Genomic DNA, 15,170 nt, shown 5'->3' on the forward strand with positions numbered 1-15,170 from the left:
GCCAGATTTTGATAGTGCTCCAATAAGGCCAGTTATAGGTAATTTGGGTCCTACCTAATATTAAAATCCGAACGGATATTCATAAATTTTTAGAGGGTTCCTTTTTGTAGCCACAATAATGAAATGGTAAATTTTTCGTCGATTGAAAAATAATGTTGCGATTTTATGAAAATTCGTCTTCGGTCCCCATACAAAGTACTATGGAAGTAAAGATCAGTCAGGGTGTACGGGTTATCGTTAACCGATCGTCATAAATTTTGTAGAAATAGTTTTTTAGCTATATAATTGCGACCTTTAGAGAATTTTTGTGAAAATGCAACTTTAGCCCCATACAATATATACAAAAAATACTATGGAAACAAAGATCGCTAGGTTGGCACGGATTCACGTTGACCGATCGCCATAAAATGTCATATATAGTGATCAAATGGAAAAATTTGGGGGTAGAGTCCCAAAAAACAAACAAACAAAAAAAATATTTTTGCTTAGCTGGCCCATTACAGAACATTTGTTCTATAAGCCGAACTTAGAAAAGATCTCCAATTCCCTCTGTTTACTGCTTCGCTTTCTGGAATACCGCGCCCTTTCATCTCTTCATCCACTTGTTTGCTCCATCTAAGCTTAGGCCTGCCAATTCTGCGTGCACCGCCATGTGGCACTGGTTTAGCGGGTTCATCATCGTTCATTCTTATGATATGACCTAGCCAACCCAATGGCTACATCTCGATACGTTTAACTATACTGATGTCATTGTATAGTAGATACAGCTTGTGGTTCATACGGCGTCGATATTCAACGTCTACGCAGATTGGCCCATAGAACTTTCGATGAATTTTTCTCTCAAACACACCAACCACTGCCTTATCTGCTTGCGCAAGTACCCAGGCTTCGGAACCATACATCAGCACGGGTAGTATCAGTGTTTTGTAAATCGTTGTTTTTGTTTGACGAGATGTGTCTTTATTCCTAAACTGCTTACTCAGACCAAAGTAGCATCTGTTGGCCAATACTATTCTAATGTAATACTATTCTGATGTTGTTGGTTGTGTTTACGGCGGTACCGGCGACACCATCAACTTGGTCTTCTCGCCGTTTACCGCCAGACCCACTTTAGCAGATTCTCTTTCGACTTTTGCAAAGGTGTCAGTTGCTTTCTTTACCGATCGACCCATGATGTCAATGTCGTCGGCATAAGCAAGTAACATATGTGTCGATCTGCATTTCTTGGGTCTTTTCCAGGATTTGTCTCAAGGTAAATACCTGGGGGATTTTCCCGGTCTAAAGCCGCACTGATAGGGTCCAATAATTTCATTGACCATAGGCTTTAGCCTATCACACAATATGCCAGATACTATCTTATATGCGTCGGGTACGCGTTCTTCCTGCCAGATGGTGCTAACTAGCTGATGCATACACCTTATCAGAGTGTCGCCTCCGGGTTTGAACAGCTCGGCTGGCAAGCCATCAATACCATCTTCTGGGATTGGATCTCGTGCGCTACGTTGCTACTGATTGTAAGGTAGCCCTATATGCCGCATTTTTTTTCTTCGGTAGCAACACGACGCTCCTGGTCATACCATGGATTCCTTGGTGGATTTGTATGGATTTTGCGGCTGTTTGCATGGAGCACTTGTGCTGATATGTTATCGTGAAGAGGAGTGCTTTCATTAAGCAATTGGGCTAGTTGAGTGGAATATGCTGTGGCTATCTGTTATGTTTGCAGCCTACCGATGTCTAACTTCCGCGTTGTATCTGTTCGTGCTTTATTGGCAACGTTTAGACGGGTACGTACCTTTGCTGAAACATTGTAGTGGTCCGAATCTATGTTTGCTCCTCGGAACGATCGTACATCCAGCACGCTTGATGAATGTCTTCCATCTACTATAGTCCGGTCAAAATAGACATGCGTATAAGGGGGAAATAGCAAAAATTCCCACAAAGTTGAATTTTGGTGGAGAGCTAGGGTTGGTCATTAGAAGCAACGTCCTAAAAGTCCCCATCGATCCCATCTGTGCAAAACAAGTTATTCGGGGTCAAAGGTCATTTTTGGAGGCATTATTCAGTATTTTTAATTTATCTCAAAAACGGTAATACTTCGCAAAAGCCCGCTAAAGTAAAAGTTGTAGATTTAATAACTGTCTACAAGATTGGTCTTTATGATTCTTAAAAAAGACTTACCACTTTCTAGATATCTCGATCTAAATGTCAAATAAAAAATTAGCCACGTAAGTACATTATGAGGCGAACCGGTTAAAGTAACTACACTATGTGTTAAATACTTCCGTAAGCTTTCAAACGATATCCATTTTGCAGTAATCGGTTCAGTAGAACCGGGTCTAACCCGGTTTTTAAATTTGGCCTTTCGGGTCTAATAACCGGCGAACCGGATCCGCAACCGTTGAAAATTATACATTTCCGTAATCAGCGCAACAAACCCTACCTTCGGACAAAACTTGAAAAAAAAAATCGGAGAGTTTTCGTTGGGGTCGGTCCCGTTGGGCTTTCCATTATACATGTGGGTTAAATGGGCTATTTTTGCATAAAATGACTCTAACATTGAATAACTCTACTAAACACATTCTGATTTTGTTGGAATTTTTTTAGAAGATAGCTACAATTTCGCTCTTCAAGAAAATATATATTTTTTGGGGGACAGACCCGATTACTTCGCTTATTTTAGCCGGTTCGTCTGAATATGTGCATATTTCCCTCATAAGTGCATAAAAATCATGTGTTTTTTAGAACAGCTATATCTCAAGAATGGTTCCTTCTAAGAAAAAAATTATAAGGGTCAAACTTGTAGATAATTTTTCTGTCTACAATATTTACTTTAGTCACTTTTTGATTAGATCAACCGTTTTCAAAAAATAAATCCGAAAACCTAAAAACCCTTAAATTTTGACCTTTGACACCGAATATTTTTTTTTTTGCACACATGGGATCGATGAGGACTTTTAGGACGTTGCTTCTAATGGCAAACCCTAGCTCTCCACCAAAATTCAGCTTTGTGGGAGTTTTTGCTATTTCAATGTCTATTTTGACCGGACTATTACAAAATGATTAATTTGATTATTTGTTCTTTGATCTGGGGACAGCCAGGTGCCCTTATAAATATCGAGATGCTTAAATCTAGTACTGCTAACTACCATGTTTTTTGCAGAAGCAAAGTCTATCAGCCTCATACCATTGTCAGATGTTTCACTGTGGAGACTGAATTTTCCGACTGTTGGGCCAAAGATATTCTCCTTTCAAATTTTGGCATTAAAATCGCCTAGAATAATTTTAATGTCATGTTCGTCCGTCAGTCTGTCTGGCTGGCTGGAGCGCACGATAACTATCGAACGGATGAACCGATTCGGTCCAAAATTTGGCATTCGTAATATTTTGTCCATACTTAGTTAAAGTTCGAAGATGGTCCACTCCTTCCGGTACCTCCCCCACAAAAGTTCGAAAATGTTCGGAACATTTGTGCGCACGATAACTCTTGAAGGGAGTAACCGATTCGGTCCATATTTTGCACATCGTAAAATTTCTACCAGACATAGAGGAGGTCCCAATATGGACTCAATCGCTCTACTCCTGCGGGTACCTCCCACACAAAATTTCGGAAAAGTTCAGTTTGGGAACAGCTCTCGAAACGCTTTTATTTTTGTTTTAACAACTTGTATTTACTGCCCAGCATACGACGGTACAAGTTCCATAAGAGGCTGGTCCATACTTCCTGAGTAAATAGCCTGAAGGTTGCAAAAAACCCCTATGACACTGGGTGTAGAGGTTGGAGCGCAAGATAACTCTCGAACGGATCTGCCGATTCGGTCCAAAATTTGATCTTTGTAATATTTTGTCCAAACTTAGTTTAAGTCCGATAATAAGTTAAGTCCGAGGTACCTCCTTCAGGTACCTCCCCCACAAAAGTTCAAAAACATTCTGATAAATTGTGCGCACGTTAGCTTTTGTAGGGAGTGACCGATTTGGTTCATATTTTGCACATCCTAATATATCTAACCGATATAGACCACGTTCGAATACGGACTATATTTGTCCACTCCCTCGGGTACCTTCCACACAAAATTCCGGAAAAGTTCACTTTAAGACCCGCTCACGAATCGCTTTCATTTTTGTTGTAACAATTTGTATTCACTGCCCCCCATACGATGGTACAAGTTTCATCAGGGGCAAGTCCATACTTCTTGAGAAAATTGCATGAAAGTTACATAACCCCTATGACTCCGTGTGTAGTGGCTGGAGCGCAAGATAACTCCGAACGGATCTGCCGATTCGGTCCAAAATTTTGTCAAAACTTTGGATCTCCTAATATTTTGTTAAAATTTCGTTTAACTTCTAAAATGGCCCATATCGGTCCTCCCTTATGGTACCTCCCCCACAAACGTTTAAAATTTGTGTCTAAGTGCAGTTTAGGGTCTGTTCCAAGATCCGTTGGATATGAATACAGATGTTGTTCGGTGCGGTCCTGTTTAGTGGGCGCGATATCTATCGAAAAGATATGATTTCCAAAATAAGGTCCACTTCCATAATGGACTATTTCGGCCCATTACTTCAAGTATCTCCTCGATTACTTCAAGTACCTCCTCCTCAGCAACACTTTTGAACTATAATCCTAATCTACATTTTAGCTACAAGTTTAAATGCCCAAAAAGGTCGATATGTATATGACCTGTTTCTCTAAGACGATTCGAATTCAAATTCGTTCGAGTTACTACCAAACTCCTATTGTTGTAGAAAATGTTTGTTTAATTGAAAACAAAAATTAATCAAATAGTCTGGCTTAATCCCATTGTTGTTGTTTTAATATTTTAAAACAACTATTTTATTAGTGGAAAAGATTTGGCATTGTTCGCCAAGGGGTAAGGCAGGGAATACTATAGTTTCGATCCACGCCACTGGATCTCATCAGTTCCCTTGTTTCTTATTTGTGGATATTCTCCACCGAAGTTATTTTTCAATAACTTCTTCAACAAGAAACTTTTTATACCCAAACATCAATCGTCAGCTCGAAGTATAAAGGTAAGCAAAGAAAAAAGTTCAATGAGAAGTTTTTCCTTGGCAACCTCATACAACTCCGACGAAAGTGTCTGCGAAAACAATTCAAACCTCTTCCACTTGTGTGTGTCGTCGAATTTCGACAAATGCACACACCAAAATTTGGTTGGTCTGCTTTACAGCAAAAACAACACACGTCGTGCCAGTGTCTTCAATTTGAAGCATTGTGGCGTTTTTTTTATTGGGATAGCGTTTGCAATTTTGTTTTTTCAAAATAGTCTGGCTTAATCCCATTGTTGTTGTTTTAATATTTTAAAACAACTATTTTATTAGTGGAAAAGATTTGGCATTGTTCGCCAAGGGGTAAGGCAGGGAATACTATAGTTTCGATCCACGCCACTGGAGTTCCCTTGTTTCTTATTTGTGGATATTCTCCACCGAAGTTATTTTTCAATAACTTCTTCAACAAGCCAAGGAAAAACTTCGCATTGAACTTTTTTCTTTGCTTACCTTTATACTTCGAGCTGACGATTGATGTTTGGGTATAAAAAGTTTCTTGTTGAAGAAGTTATTGAAAAATAACTTCGGTGGAGAATATCCACAAATAAGAAACAAGGGAACTGATGAGATCCAGTGGCGTGGATCGAAACTATAGTATTCCCTGCCTTACCCCTTGGCGAACAATGCCAAATCTTTTCCACTAATAAAATAGTTGTTTTAAAATATTAAAACAACAACAATGGGATTAAGCCAGACTATTTTGAAAAAACAAAATTGCAAACGCTATCCCAATAAAAAAAACGCCACAATGCTTCAAATTGAAGACACTGGCACGACGTGTGTTGTTTTTGCTGTAAAGCAGACCAACCAAATTTTGGTGTGTGCATTTGTCGAAATTCGACGACACACACAAGTGGAAGAGGTTTGAATTGTTTTCGCAGACACTTTCGTCGGAGTTGTATGAGGTTGCCAAGGAAAAACTTCTCATTGAACTTTTTTCTTTGCTTACCTTTATACTTCGAGCTGACGATTGATGTTTGGGTATAAAAAGTTTCTTGTTGAAGAAGTTATTGAAAAATAACTTCGGTGCAGAATATCCACAAATAAGAAACAAGGGAACTGATGAGATCCAGTGGCGTGGATCGAAACTATAGTATTCCCTGCCTTACCCCTTGGCGAACAATGCCAAATCTTTTCCACTAATAAAATAGTTGTTTTAAAATATTAAAACAACAACAATGGGATTAAGCCAGACTATTTTGAAAAAACAAAATTAATCAAATATTTGTCAAGAAACAGAAGTTTGGTTGTAGCTCGATCGAATTTGTATTCGAATAGTCTTATTGAAACAGGCCCCATGGTAAATTTCAAATCTCTTTTTAAATGCCATTGAAAAAAAAATTAAAAAAACAATTACGAGCACACGAGCACATTTGCGAGTTATGGTATATGGGTTAAGAAGGAAATCGTGGTTTTAAATCAGTACGGGTTCAGAAATTGGATGCTGAGCCCAAAATTTTAGGGGGGAATTGTCTTAACTTATAGAGAAAAAAATATTTAAATACTCCCTTTGCGTTGTAATAAGAAAATATATGTGTGAATCGTTAACAGCAGTTGATATCTATCTGCAGATAGATAGCTATTTTCTAAATTTGTTTTGTTTGTTTTGTTTTGGTTGAAGTTTCTATCTCATTTGATTGCTTTTAAGTCGGGAGTGTTACTCCAATATCTTAAACTTCATCATTACTTTCTGTTGCAGAGAGTAATGTTTTTCAAAACGAACTGACAATGTTGCAAAATTTTACTGATCGCTACCAATATCATGATTTCCTCGAGACGAAGGGAATTATCAATTGGGTTTTCAGCTTTTTGAAATGATGCATTTTTTTAGCGAAAAAACGAACTCTTTAAGTGTCTAGTATTCTCAAAAAAACTTTTTCAAAGATACCAGTTACTTCCTTTACCTATCGACCCATGATGTCAATGTCCTTTCCAATATCCATGATGTCAATGACCTTTGCATCTCGTATAACCTTGTCTGAAACCTCTTTTTTGTAATAAACTCTTCGAGAGGTTCTTTCCTATTTTAACTGAGGACCGAGTATCAGTTAATGTCATCTTACAAAGCCGGATGAGCTTTCCGGGGATACCAAATTCAGACATGGCTTGGAATACCTTTGAACGTAGGGGCCTGTCGAAGGCTGTTTGTAATCGACAAAAAGGTGGTACGTGTCGATCTGCATCTCTTGGGTCTTCTCCAGGATTTGCGCAAGGTAAATATCCGGTCAATTGTGTATTTGCAAAATCTAAGGCCGCATTGGTATGACCATTCTATGGGGACTATATTAACACTTGAACTTATTTCAGAAATTTTCAGTCACTCAATTTTTCAGAAAAATAAATTGCAATTTTCAATCCCACTTACATGCGGAAATAACACGTTTACTTGTGAATAATTAGCTTCCTTTAAAAAAAAATTAACGACGTAGTCTTGTTTAAGCTAGAAATTTATCTAGTAGCCCTCGTATTACATTATCGTAGCTAGAAGTGTGGCCGGGGCAGCCCGTCTCTCCTTGTCCAAATTAAACAATTTTAGACATGTTTTATACAAAACCTCAGAATTTGATCCGTTGAAGTCTATCAGCCTCAATCCCTTATCAGTAGACAGCGGAATTTTATGCGACCCCTATTTTTGGTCCGATTCATGTCAAATTTTGGGACTGGGCATATTTTTGGCTTCTGATTAAATTGCAATCGAAACATATGATATATGCAAAATACATCAATTTTGCATATGCGAAAATGTTATATAAAGGCCTGAACCTAAGCAGACAAATCTTAGGTGAAATGTTTTTTGCCCCCGAGGAAGACTTAATACCAATTTCAGCCATTTTGGCGTAATATTTAGGCCACAACCTTCAAAATACCGGAAATCGGGAGCTACCCTTATATGAGGTCTATATGAAGACGTGAACCTATACCAAGAAATTTCAGGTGGAAAGTTTTATACCCCCAACGAAGACAAAATATTAAATTTCTGTTATTTTGGTCAGGCCACAACTTTCAAAATACCAGAAATACGGAGGTACCGTTCTATGGGGGCTATATGAAGACGTGGACCTATACCGACAAATTCCAGGTGGAAAGTTTTATACCCCCAACGAAGACAAACTATTAAATTTCAGTCATTTCAGTGGGATATTGAGGCCACAACCTTCAAAATAACATAAATCCGAAGGTACCGTTCTATGGGGGCTATGTGAAGACGTGGACCTATACCGACAAATTTCAGGTGGAAAGTTGTATACCCCCAGCGAGGACAAAATGCCAAATTTCAGTCATTTCGGTGTGATATTGAGGCCACAACCTTCAAAGTACCGAAAATCGGGAGGTACCGTTCTATGGGGGCTATATGAGACGTTGACCTATACAGACAAATTTCAGGTGGAAAGTTGTGTACCCCCAACGAAGACAAAATGAGGCCACAACCTTCAAAATACCGAAAATCGTGACGTACCGTTCTATGGGGGCTATATGAAGACGTAGACATATACCGACAAATTTCAGGTGGAAAGTTGTATACTCCCAATGAAGACTTAACACAAAATGTCAGCCATTTAAGTGTGATGTTGAGGCCGTAACCTTCAAAATATCGGAAATCGAGAGGTACCGTTCTATGGGGGCTATATGAAGATGTGTATCCATGAGGACAAATTTCAGGTGTAAAGTTTCATACCCCTAACGAAGACTTAATACCACATTTCAGCCATTTCGGTGCGATTTTTAGACCACAAATCCTTGTATATATTTTTGCATATGGTTTTGCTTGTGCTCATTTTATGCAAATATGTAAAAATATGTCAAAATATGCACGATATGCAAAATATGCAAAAATTTCTGGGCCTAATTCGTTTTACTTTGTGATAAAATGAGTTTCTGTCTAATCAGATTTTCTCTACGACCATCCTAACCATATATGCATTTGCGTAGGATTCCCCTGTCAACTTATCAGATGTGTCACTGTGGATACTAAATTTTAAATGATATTTTCATTTCAAATTTGGCCAGTTTGGGCGGTTTCTTGTCAACAGATTCAGAGCAATCATTAAAAAAGTTTAAAAAAATGTTTATTGCATCGGCCGGGAATCGAACCCGGGCCGCCCGCGTGGCAGGCGAGCATTCTACCACTGAACCACCGATGCTTCATATGGAAAGGGTTAAACATTTTCGTGAATAAATGAAAAACTAAAAATACAACTTTCACCAACAACAACTCTGACCATTTTATCAATACTCTATTAAAACAAAAAACCAGCTAAAGACGACTAGTTAGTCGTTGCTTAGTTGGAGTAAAATCTTCACTAAAATAATTGAAGTGTTTAAAATAGCCAACGAAGAGGAAGGAGAGCATCTGTAGTTGGCACAACAAACAGTGGAATGGGAAGCACAACAAGCATCGGTGGTTCAGTGGTAGAATGCTCGCCTGCCACGCGGGCGGCCCGGGTTCGATTCCCGGCCGATGCAATTTACTTTAATTTTTTTTTTTTAATTTTTTAAAGGAATAACTTTAAAAATTATTTATATTTTTTATTTTCAATTTCAATTTAAAAAAATATTTATTTTTTATATATTCAATTGCGTCTTAAGAAAAATTAAATACAATTAACAACATTACCTACTGCTTTCAAAGCCTTACCAATTATGGCAAGTTCTTTAGAAATTCGCAAAGCAATGGGCTTGTCCACCATAAGTGACACATTTAATAAGCTCTTTTAATAAATATGACCCCTATTTCAACTTCTTAGGCAATATTATTGTTGATGTTTTTCTCTGAAAGCCTTTTAGCCAATTTCTGTAAGCCGCCCAAAAATTAAGCAGCAGCAGCCTGTAGCCAATTAACAATTCATAAATCACCGGCATTAAAATCAAAAATTCAATGCGCGGATCTTGTAACCGGCAAACAAGTTGTCTATCAAAACTATGGCTGGTGAAACAGTGCAAAGACACTAATAAGCCACGTAAGACAAACAAAAACAACAAAGAACAACATTCCAACTTACAAGCAAGCAGTCAGCCAGCAAATATGTTATAATCACCAGAAATCCATCTAAAATGTCAAAAACTGAAAAAATACAGATATACACAGCCATCGAAAAAACTCAGTAACTATCAAAAAACTGTAGGCGTTTATTTATTAAACGCCCAAAAATTACAAAAAGCTCTAGACTTGGCAAAATGAAGCAACCATCCAACCGAAAAAACTGACAACATATCAACATAAGACCAACCAGCCGACCGACCATAACACCACTCCACCATCCATGGTTTGTTTATCTGTTCCATGTATCATTGGTGTTTGACGAACGAGACATTGAATTATATTTAAGTCGAGTGCTGCCAGAGGAAAATCCCAAAAGATAATTTGAAATTACAGCTTGTTAACATTAACATCTTCCAAAAAAGATCACTTAAACGCCGACTTAACTTTTTGATCGGGCAACAAATATAAAAAGAGGCACACCAAGGTGTTGCAAGCAATCAATGTAAATAAATCTTGAGAAGAATAGAAAAACCAAAGCAAAAGATACCTTGTAAATTAAGATTGGCTTGGAGGAAGTTCCACTAGTGGATGTTAAGAAATTTTACTATGTATTATGCAATATTAGTAGTGTTCATAGAGTTTAGATTTTTGAGAATATTTATCAAAAAACTATGTAACATTAATGATTTTAATGAATTAATGAGAACATTTATAATGAAACTATATCGAAAAGTAGGTTCCCATAGGTTCTGATAATTCAATTAGGTCTTATTTCAAGTTTTCGACCAACGGAAATATGGCGAGCGGCTGCTGCAGTGATGATGTCTCAAAAATTCCTATCTGCTACCCGAACATCCTTGGACAGTACTCTGAAGCGTTGATAGGTGAATTTCCAGAATCCTTACCAATTGTCTTTCCCATGTTTAAGAAAAGTACTGCGTTTCGGATATGGTCCGTTTCAAGGGATATGATGGGTTGCCAAGTCACGTTATTCGTCTCCTCTAATCCTGGTGGGTGCGTCCTCGTTCATGGTGCAAATGTTTAGACAGCGGAATCTTATGCAAATGCATATATGGTTAGGATGGTCGTAGAGAAAATCTGACTAGTGAGAAACTCGTTTTATCACAAAATAAAACGAATTGGGCCCAGAAATTTTTGAATATTTTGCATATCGTGCATATTTTGACATATTTTTACATATTTGCATAAAATGAGCATATGCAAAACCATATGCAAAAAATATATACAAGGATTTGTGATCTAAATATCCCACCAAAATGGCTGAAATTTGGTATTAAGCCTTCGTTGTCCGCATAGGTCCAAGTCTTCATATAGCGCCCATAGAACGGTACCTCCCGATTTTCGGTATTTTGAAGATTATAGCCTCATTGTCAAGGGTGACGTAGGGGATGGAAGATACCAAGCAACGGTCCTGATCGGCTTTAACATGGCAAAGCCCAGGATTTATCTTGGTCCCTCTTTCATCTCAAGTGGACACTGACCTCCCGGTGGTGTCACCTGGGGAACTGCCTTTAACACCCGTTAAAGGTAGTGAGGTAACATGTGCCTCGCGTTCACCCATAAGAACGTTAAAAACTTGGGTTTGGGCGTCAGGTTAGTAACCCTCCCCTAGAAAAAACAGCCTACTATGAAAAAACGAAAGAAAAGAAAAACAAATCCCTCAGGGAATACGATGGAACGGGAAAGGCGTCAAAAAACACCTAAAGGTGATTATAGCTGCCGTGACACAAAGCATGAGTTTGGTTACGGATTTGTAGTTGGTCGGAGGTTAAAACATCTGGTCTCCAGCTTCACCCCAGTGAATGCAAGACTCGCTGCAATTCGATTAAAAACAAAATTCTTCAACATCAGCTTTATGTGAGCTCCTGCTCCCACTGAAGACAAGGACGAACAGACCAAAGATATATTTTATGAGCGCTTAGGAGAAACATATGACCGTTGTCCTGCCCATGACATCAAAATTATCCTAGGCGATTTTAATGCCAAAAATGGAAAGGAGAATTTCTTTGGCCCAACAGACGGGAAATTCAGTCTCCACAGTGAAACATCTGACAATGGTATGAGGCTGATAGACTTTGCAGCTGCAAAAAACATGTTAGTTAGCAGTACCAGATTTAAGCATCTCGACATTCATAAGGGCACCTGGCTGTCGCCAGATCAAAGAACAAGAAATAAAATTGATCACGTTGTGATATATGAAAGACATGCATCAAGCGTATTGGATGTTCGATCGTTCCGAGGTGCAAACATAGACTCGGACCACTACCTTTTTGCAGCAAAGCACGAACAGACACAACGCGTAAGTTGGACATCGATAGGCTGCAAACACAACAGATAGCCACAGCATATTCCACTTAACTAGGCCAATTGCTTAATCAAAGCACTCCTCATCCCGATAAAATATAAGCGCAATGGCAAAGTATTGCCCACTCCATGCAAACAGCCGCAAAATCCATACTTGGGTACCAGAGACCTCCACCAAGGAATCCACGGTATGATAAGGAGTGTCGTGTTGCTACCGAAGAGAAAAATGCGGCATACAGGGCTACTTAACAATCAGTTGCAACGCGTAGCGCACGAGAGAGGTATTGGGAGAAAAGGAGAGAGAAGAAACGTCTTTTTTACAGGAAAAAGAGAGAGATGGAAAAGCGGGAGTGTGAACAAACCGAGATGTACAGGAGACAGAATGAAGTCCGAAAATTCTACAAAAGAGTATTTTTCCAAACTGTTGGTGTCCAATAGTAGCGAAGTCGACGAAGATACCACAGATTCAATCCCAAAAGATGGTATTGAATATATACCACCCGTTCAAGATGAGGTAAAGACAGCAATAAACCGGCTGAAGAATAATAAGGCGGTAGGAGCTGATGGCCTACCAGCCGAGCTGTTTAAAACCGGAGGCGACACGCTGATAAGGTGTATGCATCAGTTAGTTAGCTCCATCTGGCAGGAAGAACGCGTACCCGACGATTGTAACCTGAGCATCCTGTGTCCCGTCCAAAAGAAAGGAGATAAGACTTTATGCTCCATCGACTAAAGCCCATGGTCGACGAAATAATTGGACCATGCCAATGCGGCTTTAGACCTGGCAAGTCCACCATTGACCAGATATTTATCCTGCGGCAAATCCCGGAGAAGGCCCAAGAGATGCAGATTGACTCCTACCACCTTTTTATCGATTATAAAGCAGCCTTCGACAGCCCGCTAAGCTCAAAGGTATTCCAAGCAATGTCTGAATTTGGTATCCCCTCAAAGCTCATTCGGCTTTGTAAAATGACTCTAACTGACACAAGATCTTCAGTTAAAATAGGAAAGAACTTCTAAGAAGAGTTTTGTACTAAAAGAGGTTTCAGGCAAGGAAACAGCTTTTCGTGTGATCTTTTCAAGATCCTGCTAGAAAAGGTTATACTAGAGGCAAACGTCAAAAGAAGTGGCACAATCTACACCAATAGCCACATGTTACTTGCTTATGCTGGTGATATAGACATCATGGGACGATCAGTAAAAGAAGTAACCGATACCTTTATGAAGGTCCAAGGAGAATCTGCTAAAGTGGGTCTGGCGGTAAACGGACCAAGACCAAGACCAAGCTGATGTTGTCGACGCGCGTCCATTGAGATCGGACCAACTTTTGAAGTTGTTTCCTATAATTTTGAGGTAGTAAAAGACTTCGTATACCTCGGCACCGCCAACATCAGACATCAAACGACCTCAGTTGTGAAATAGAGAGAAGAATTGTATTGGCCAACAGATGCTACTTTGGCTTATATAAGCACTTTAAAAACAAACCCACAAATCGTCAAACAAAAATAACGCTTTACAAAACACTGATACTACCCGTGCTGATGTATGGTTCCGAAGCCTGGATACTTGCGCAAGCAGATAAGGCAGTGCTTGGCGTGTTTGATAGAAAAATTCTTCGAACGATCTACGGACCAATCTGCGTTGACGGTGAATATCGACGTCGTATGAACCTCAAGCTGTATCTGCTATACAACGACATCAATATAGTTGAACGTATCGAGATGCAGCGATTGCGTTGGCTAGGACATATAATAAGAATGAGCGCTGATGAACCCGCTAAAAAGGCGTATAAATTCGAGCCACATGGCGGTGTACCCAGAATTGGCAGGCCAAACAAGTGGATGAAGAGATGACAAGGCGCGGTATTCCAAAAAGCGAAGCACTAAACAGAGAGAATTGGAGATCTTTTCTTAGTTCGGCTTATAGAACGAATGTTCTGTAATGGGCCAGGTAAGTAAGTAAGCAAATAGAACTGTTGGAAGAGTTGGCCTCTTTCCAAAATTCTTCACTACCGAACACATTCTCAATACGTTGCATAAAATGTTAAAGTTTTATAGCGCAAATTAAATTGTTTAATGTTACGACAGCAAAAATTGTTATTAGTCTTGGACATTACGATTCAATTGCATTGAACTTTATAACGGTTCATAGTATTAGAACATCATTACCCGCAATATCATAAAGATTTAAATCAGGTAAATATTTGTTCATCATTTAATGTCCGTACACACATTTAATTATAACCCCAAAGTAGCAGGTAATAATTATTTTAAACTCTATCAGGTCAACAGTGGATTTGACAGGTGGATTTGGATGGGACATAAAATGCTCGCATTACAATCATCGGGTACACGTTTCTCCTAACTAACTTTTCAGCATGTTGCCTCTACTCTTAAACCACGGCGCTCTTGAAAATCGTGAAAACCTATACAACTCCTAAAAATGTTAACTTAAATCGCGATTTATTAAAAAAGCGCTCCGGCGATTTTTTTGTTTTTTGATTTTTCTCATCTATGAACATTGTAGTTTCAGAATCCGCATAAACTTCCAAGGTGTAAGCACCTTCCATTTAAAATTGTTTCAAGAGCACCGTGAAACAACTCGGCTGTTAAATTATAGGACCCTGGGACTTAAAAATTCTTTAGCCGATTTATTGCTGTCTTTATATCATCCTTTTACGGTTTTCATAGAATTCGCTATAGACAACCGGCTATACGATAGCACCAGGAGCCTGTACCGATGTTTCGGGGAAGTAGATCTTCCTTTACAGTGTGATGGCTGGGATAACACAGAAGGAACAGTC

General features: G+C 38.9%; 2 non-coding genes across 2 annotated transcripts; one reads left to right on the forward strand and one right to left on the reverse strand.

Moving 5' to 3' along the window:
* Nucleotides 1–9,132: 9,132 nt before the first annotated feature.
* TRNAG-GCC (transfer RNA glycine (anticodon GCC)) lies at nt 9,133–9,203 on the reverse strand. Its single transcript has one exon. It is a non-coding gene; the product is annotated as a tRNA-Gly (tRNA).
* A 251-nt stretch (nt 9,204–9,454) lies between these two features.
* Nucleotides 9,455–9,525, forward strand: TRNAG-GCC (transfer RNA glycine (anticodon GCC)). The gene has a single exon. It is a non-coding gene; the product is annotated as a tRNA-Gly (tRNA).
* Nucleotides 9,526–15,170: the final 5,645 nt, after the last annotated feature.

The sequence above is a fragment of the Musca autumnalis genome, unplaced genomic scaffold (genome assembly GCF_047663935.1).
Source record: "Musca autumnalis isolate F117 unplaced genomic scaffold, ASM4766393v1 scaffold_3, whole genome shotgun sequence".
NCBI lineage: Eukaryota > Metazoa > Arthropoda > Insecta > Diptera > Muscidae > Musca > Musca autumnalis.